Here is a 6,499-nt window from a genome sequence, read left to right on the forward strand (position 1 = left end):
AAATTCTAAATTCAATTTCTGACATCTCAGCCATTTATTTGTGAATGGGGTCCTCCAGTTTGGCTGGTTTGTCATTCCTTGGGAGAGTTGAACTGTTCTGATTATTGATGTTGCCAGAGTTTTTCCTCTGATTCTGCCCCATTATTGTTTTTCACTGTTTAGCTAGATGAGCAGGCAAGGTGAAATTAGATTGGAAGCTTCTGGGGTTGTGGTTGACCAGCCCTTCACCAAAGAGCTGGGACTGGTGACTACAGCTTTTCCTCTACTATTTTGCAAAGGATCAGTACAGTACTACAGTCTGTGACTCTAGAGGCCTGCTTGGAGGCTTTGTCTTGTATTCAGCTGATCTCTGTCTAATCCTAATGAATCGGTGACTCTGGGTTGTAGTCTCAGCTTTGGAGAAATACAAGCAACTAAGATATCCTATCCCCCACAGGTAATACCTGGAAGAGGGAAATCAAATTTTCCCACTACAACAAAACTAGGGTACCACCTTGGAGGGTCCTCAGTTTATTTTTCCAGTTCAATAGTTCCAAACCAATTGTCCCAATCAGCACCTACTCTCTAGCTGGAGAGCTCAAAAGATCTCCAGAAACTATATAGTAGGAGTCTACTGGTAGCTCAAGTGTGGCTCACTCTGGTGCTCCATGGAGCCAGAAAGGCCCATCCAGTAGAATGTTTGGAGCAAGGGGGTTGATGCCTATTTCCCCACCTTGCTCAACCCTCACCACCAGACTCTGGTAACCCCAGTATCTGGTAACCCTATTGCCACTCTGTTAACCCAGTCTCTGTGGCCCAGTTCTGTCCAATAAGCGAATGTGCCAGGGCTTTGTGCCTGCCAGAGTCAAAGTAAAGTCAATGCCTCCTACTCTCAGTTACGACCCTTTGCCATCAGCTAGCAGGGAGAGCTGAAGGCTGCCTGCCTCAGGCGCTCAATGGCAGCTGGAGAATGTTCCACCTGAGCTCAATATAAACCTGAGGATATCCAGACAGCAAAAGAGTTTCTCCCTCAGCCACCACACCTTTGTTGCCACTGTTCTGCAGCTCTGGTATCCCTATAGGGTGAGGTCTGGTTCCTTCTGGCAGACCACAGAGTTGGGGAGGTGACTCTTCAAAATTAGACCCCAGTGGGATCATTGTATTAATGCTGATGTTGGGTGGGAGGTGTCTCCACTTGGGTTCATGCACTTCAGCAGTTCCCAAGTCTCCACCCATAGCACAGAGACCCAAGCCTCCGACTGCTGCTGAAATACACTTTCTCAGAGCCAGACCAGTCACCTTTCCCTCATCTTTCTGTACTGTTACTGGATTCACTGATATTGCAAAGCTGCACTGCCTCCGTCTATACGATACCCTGTCCTAGCCAGGAAGTGCAGACATTCTGGTCTCTGCAGGGGTTGGACTTCTAGACTGCCAGGCCAGGGAGGAAGGGTAGACTGGAAGTTCAAGGTGGCAGGGAAAATATTTGTTCAAACTTCCTGCCAGACAAGAGAATTCCTGGTCTCACAGCAAGGGCTCTCTGGAGAAGGAGTCCCAGCTTCCAGTGATTCTCTCCATTGGGGTGAGGGAAGAGAACCTTAGTTCATTGCTCACTAGTAGAGATCCCACAGCAAGTAGGCTTCTCTCTTGGGGGAGAGAATGGACACATGTCCTCTTTGGGATGAGTTCTGTACCTGAAATTTGCTTCCTTGGAGTCATAGCTTGCCTCAGCAGGAAAGACGTGCAATTATCTATCTCTTCTCTCAGCTTGACTCCCCTCCTTCAGCTTTGTTGGGTTCTTTCTGGCCGTTATCTCTCCCTCTGGACTGGAGCTTTTATTGAGAGCTGGCTCCAGTCAGCCATCAACCCCCATCCCCCCATGTTCTTACTGAATGTGAAAATTGGAGTTAGGGAAAATAGCCAAGCCAAGGATTTATCAAAATACAAAACATGTTGAAACCAAATGAACAAATAAACGGACAAAAAAGCTACCAGACACACAAACACACAGATGCACAGACAATCAGAAACAAGTTTAAAAAACAGACAAAAACAACAATAACAAAAATGATAATAATCATAAAATAATTTTTAAAAAACTCCAGTAGTCTGATGTAAGCACTCTCAGCAACCATAAGAAGGGAAGAAGAGGAAGAGAGAAAAAAAATAGAAAAAAATAGAAAAAAAATAAAAATTTTTTAATAAAAAAATTAACAATAACTCCTATAGGAAAAGGATGAAAAAAGAGAAATAAAAAGAAAAGGATAAAAAAGGCACCAACAACAAAAATATTATTCATATATACATATATAAACATAAGACCTATGAGGTAGGGATCAACTTTAGGAATATATTTATGTTGCAATATATTTTCTGGACACCAGGTGGTGCTGTGAGCAGTTCCCAGGGTTATACCTGATTCTCTGTTTACACTGTGTTTTTGATGGTTGGCCGGCTACCACTTGGTGCTTAGACCCCACCAAAATGTTGATGCCATGGATTTCAAAAGGAATCTTCACAGGCGGGTTTCACAAATTCTCCCTACTACAGTTCCCGTGAAATGCAGGGTATCCTGGACCAGCTTTGGGTGCAGGATGGCTGCCTGCAGGTGAGACTCAAATTGCCACACCTGGCCCATAGGAAAAGGTGCCCATGGTAGTCGCCATTTCTGAAATTCCAAAATATGTCTTCTTCCTGACTTGGCTGTCCTGTTCCAGATGGCACCCCTATCTGACCTTCAAATTTGGAACAGAAGTTCACACTTCACCAATTTTTCCTCTTAACTCCTAGTTTCCCCTCGAACTGGGAATTGTAGTCTTCCATGGGGGAGAGGCTGGTTGCTGCCACTTTTCAGTCAGTCTCTGCAGCTTGGGGTTGCACTTTGAGTCCAGCAATCCGGCAGTTCACTACACACCCCAAACTGCTAGTCTACACCAGTATTCCCTGCCAGGAATGATCTAGCCCACTTATTCACACCTGCTGTTCTGGGAGACCTGAGCTAAACTTCTATCCTGTCTGCCATCTTGCTCCACCTCCTAGACCCTGCTTAATTGTTGATTTCAGGGATCTCAGAAAAAAATAAAAACTTCAATGGCAGATTTCACAAACTCTCCCTGCAATAGTTCCTGTGAAGTGTGAGGTACCCTGGAGCAGTTTTGGGTGCAGGATGACTGCCAGCAGGTGAGATTCAAATCACCACACCTGGCCCATGGGAAAAGGTGCCAGTGGCAGTCGCCATTTCCTAAGTTTCAAAATGTGTCTGTTTCCTAAGCCAGATCCTTTCCCCTTAATTTTCTATCTGATGGCCTAGCCCCCTGACACTCCAAACGAGGTTCAAACGGCACCCCTTTCTGGTTGCCAAATTCCGCTCAGGAGTCCACACTTCACCAAACTTTCCACCAAACACCTAGATTCCCCAGGAACTGGAAATTGTAGTCCTCCTTGGGGGAGGGGTTGGTTGCTGCCACTTCTGGCCACAGGCCACTAGCGCAGCTTCAGCAGTGGCACCGAAATTTCTCTGGCAGACTCCACAGCCCTGGGTTACACTTCAAGTCCAGCAATCCACCACTTCGCTGCACACTCTGAAATGCTTGTCTACACCAACACTCCATGCAGGGAAAGATATATCCCCATAACTCTCACCTGATGCTGTGGGAGAGCTGAGCTAACATCCATCCTGTCTGCCATCATGCTCTGCCTCTCCTTGATTTTTTTTTTTTTTTAATCTGGCAACTCCACCCAAGGAAGACTAAATATGTATTGTCATATACTGGAAAGAGCTAAGATTAATATCTTGGCTTATGTATACCTACATTTATCTGAAGAAAAATTTTTTAGACCTTTACTCAGGAGCATGGGAGATGGGGGTGAGGACAGGCTATAATTTTAGAAGACACAGATTTAAAGCTTGGGCATGTCCCTTGGGAAAGTCACTCTATTATCCTCAGCTTTGGAGTTCTCATCTAGGAAGTGAAGAGATTGGGCTGACCAGTGGCTTAATTCTTTCTTAATCTTTTTGTTTCTCTTATACTCTTTTGACAAGAAAATAAATTCTTTTTCCTAACACATTTGTTAGTGACTATGTAAGTACTGTAAAATTGACTCCTTTTAACAACAGTTTGGTGTGTTTTAGTAAACGTGCAAAGCTGTGCTAACATCAACACAATCCAGTGTTACAGCATGTCGCCTGCCCCCAAGGATTCCTCATACTGCCGGCCCACTCCAGCCCCAGGCAACTGTGTGTCCATTCCCTATTTTGATAGCTTTGCCTTTTCTAAATATCATATATAAATGGAATTATATAATGCTTTACATCTGGCTTCTTTCACTCAGTGAAAATATTCACATTGAAAGTAGCCTGTTCCTCCTTATGGCTGAGTAGTATTCCTCTTAACTTTTAAAAATTACAAATTTCCCTCTTGAAGAGCAACCTGGGTTTATAATTTTCGAGGATATAGGACTTTGCTGTCCATATTTTTGCAGAGCTCTGCAGTTGCACACATATGCGTCAAGAAGCCATGTCACTGAAACCATAAAAATACTAGAAGAAAGTGTAGGGAAAACACTTGAAGAAATCAGCCTGGGTGAAAATTTTATGAAGAGGACTCCCCAGGCAATTGAAGCAACATCAAAAATACACTATTGGTACCTGATTAAACTAAAGCGCTTCTGCACAGCCAAGAACACAGTAAGTAAGGCAAGCAGACAGCCCTCAGAATGGGAGAAGATATTTGTAGGTTATGACTCTGACAAAGGTTTAATAACTAGAATCCATAGAGAACTCAAATGTATTAGCAAGATAAAAACAAGTGATCCCATCTCAGGGTGGGCAAAGGACTTGAAGAGGAATTTCACTAAAGGTGATAGGTGTACAGCCTATAGATATATGAAAAAATGCTCACCATCCAAAATCATTAAAGAAATGCAAATCAAAACTACTCTGAGATGTCATCTAACTCCAGTAAGATTAGCCCATATCACAAAATCCCAAAACCAGAGATGCTCGTGAGGATGTGGAGAAAAGGGAACACTTTTACACTGCTGGTGGGAGTGCAAACTAATACGTTCTTTTTGGAAAGACATCTAGAGAACACTTAGAGAACTAAAAATTGACCTGCCATTTGATCCTGCAATTCCTTTATTGGGCATTTACCCAGATGACCAAAAATCACATTACAACAAAGATATTTGTATCAGAATGTTTATTGCAGCCCAATTCAGAATTGCCAGGTCATGGAAGAAGCCCAAATGCCCATCAATCCACGAATGGATCAATAAACTGTGGTATATGTATACCATGGAATACTATGCAGCCCTAAAGAAAGATGGAGACTTTACCTCCTTCATGTTTTCATGGATAGAACTGGAAAATGTTCTTCTTAGCAAAGTATCACATGGAAGGAAAAGTATCCAATGTACACATTTTATGAAACTAATGAAATTATTATGAAACTAATTTATAGTTCTCAAATGAAAGCTACAACCTAATTCTAGCCCAAGAATTTGGGGAGTGGGTAGGAGAGGGGAGGGGAGAAGGGTAGATGGGTGGAGGGAGGGTGATTGGAAAGTTCACCTATATGGTCTGTCTTATAAGGGTACAAGTGAATTTTTCTAGCACTAGAGTATAAAAGTTTTAACACAATAACTAAGTAAATGACATAAAGTCTATGTTAACCAATTTGATGAAAATATTTCAAATTGTATATAAAAACACTACACTGTTCCCCATGTTTGCATTAATGTACACAGCTATCATTTAATAAAAAAAAATAGAATTATGTTAGCTGTGGGGTTTTCATAGATGCCTTTTCTGAATGAGAAAGGAACCCTTCTTCTCAAAGTATCCCTGTTCCTAGCTGGTTGAGGTTTTCAATGTGAATGGGAGTTGGATTTGTCACATGCCTTTTCTGTGTTTATTAGAAATCTGATCCTGTGATTTAGTATTCTTTCCTTTATTCTGTTAACATGATGTATTACACTGACTAAATTTTGTATTCTGACCAATCTTGCACTCCTGGATGAAATCCCACTTGATATAGGTATACAATTCCTTTTATACGTTGCTAGATTCAATCTACTAGTATTATGGCAAGTCATTTTTTTCTTTCCGCAGTTTTTGGCTGGGGCTGAGTTGGAACCCACCACCTCCGGCATATGGGGCTGGCACCCTAGTCCTTGGAGCCACAGGCGCTACCTCAGCAAGGAATTTTTTATCTATATTCATGAGGGGCATTAGTTTACAATATTCTATTTTTATGATGTTTCTGTCTGGTTTGGGTATGAGGATAATATGGGCCTCATGTTATTTTACGTATCTGCTGATCATACCTGAATCTCATATAGCGCACCTTAGGCGCCAGCATTTTCTATCTATTCACTTAATCTTTATTACAATGCAATGAACTATCAATAGATGCCTTTACAGTTCAATGATTCAGTAAGACGAATGCCACAGGTGAGAGCTGGGCCTAGGAAAGTGGGAACTCCGGATGGAGTCCAATCTTTTTTTTTTTTTTTTTTT

Source organism: Otolemur garnettii, unplaced genomic scaffold, assembly GCF_000181295.1.
Source record: "Otolemur garnettii isolate 467f Iridium unplaced genomic scaffold, OtoGar3 scaffold00238, whole genome shotgun sequence".
NCBI lineage: Eukaryota > Metazoa > Chordata > Mammalia > Primates > Galagidae > Otolemur > Otolemur garnettii.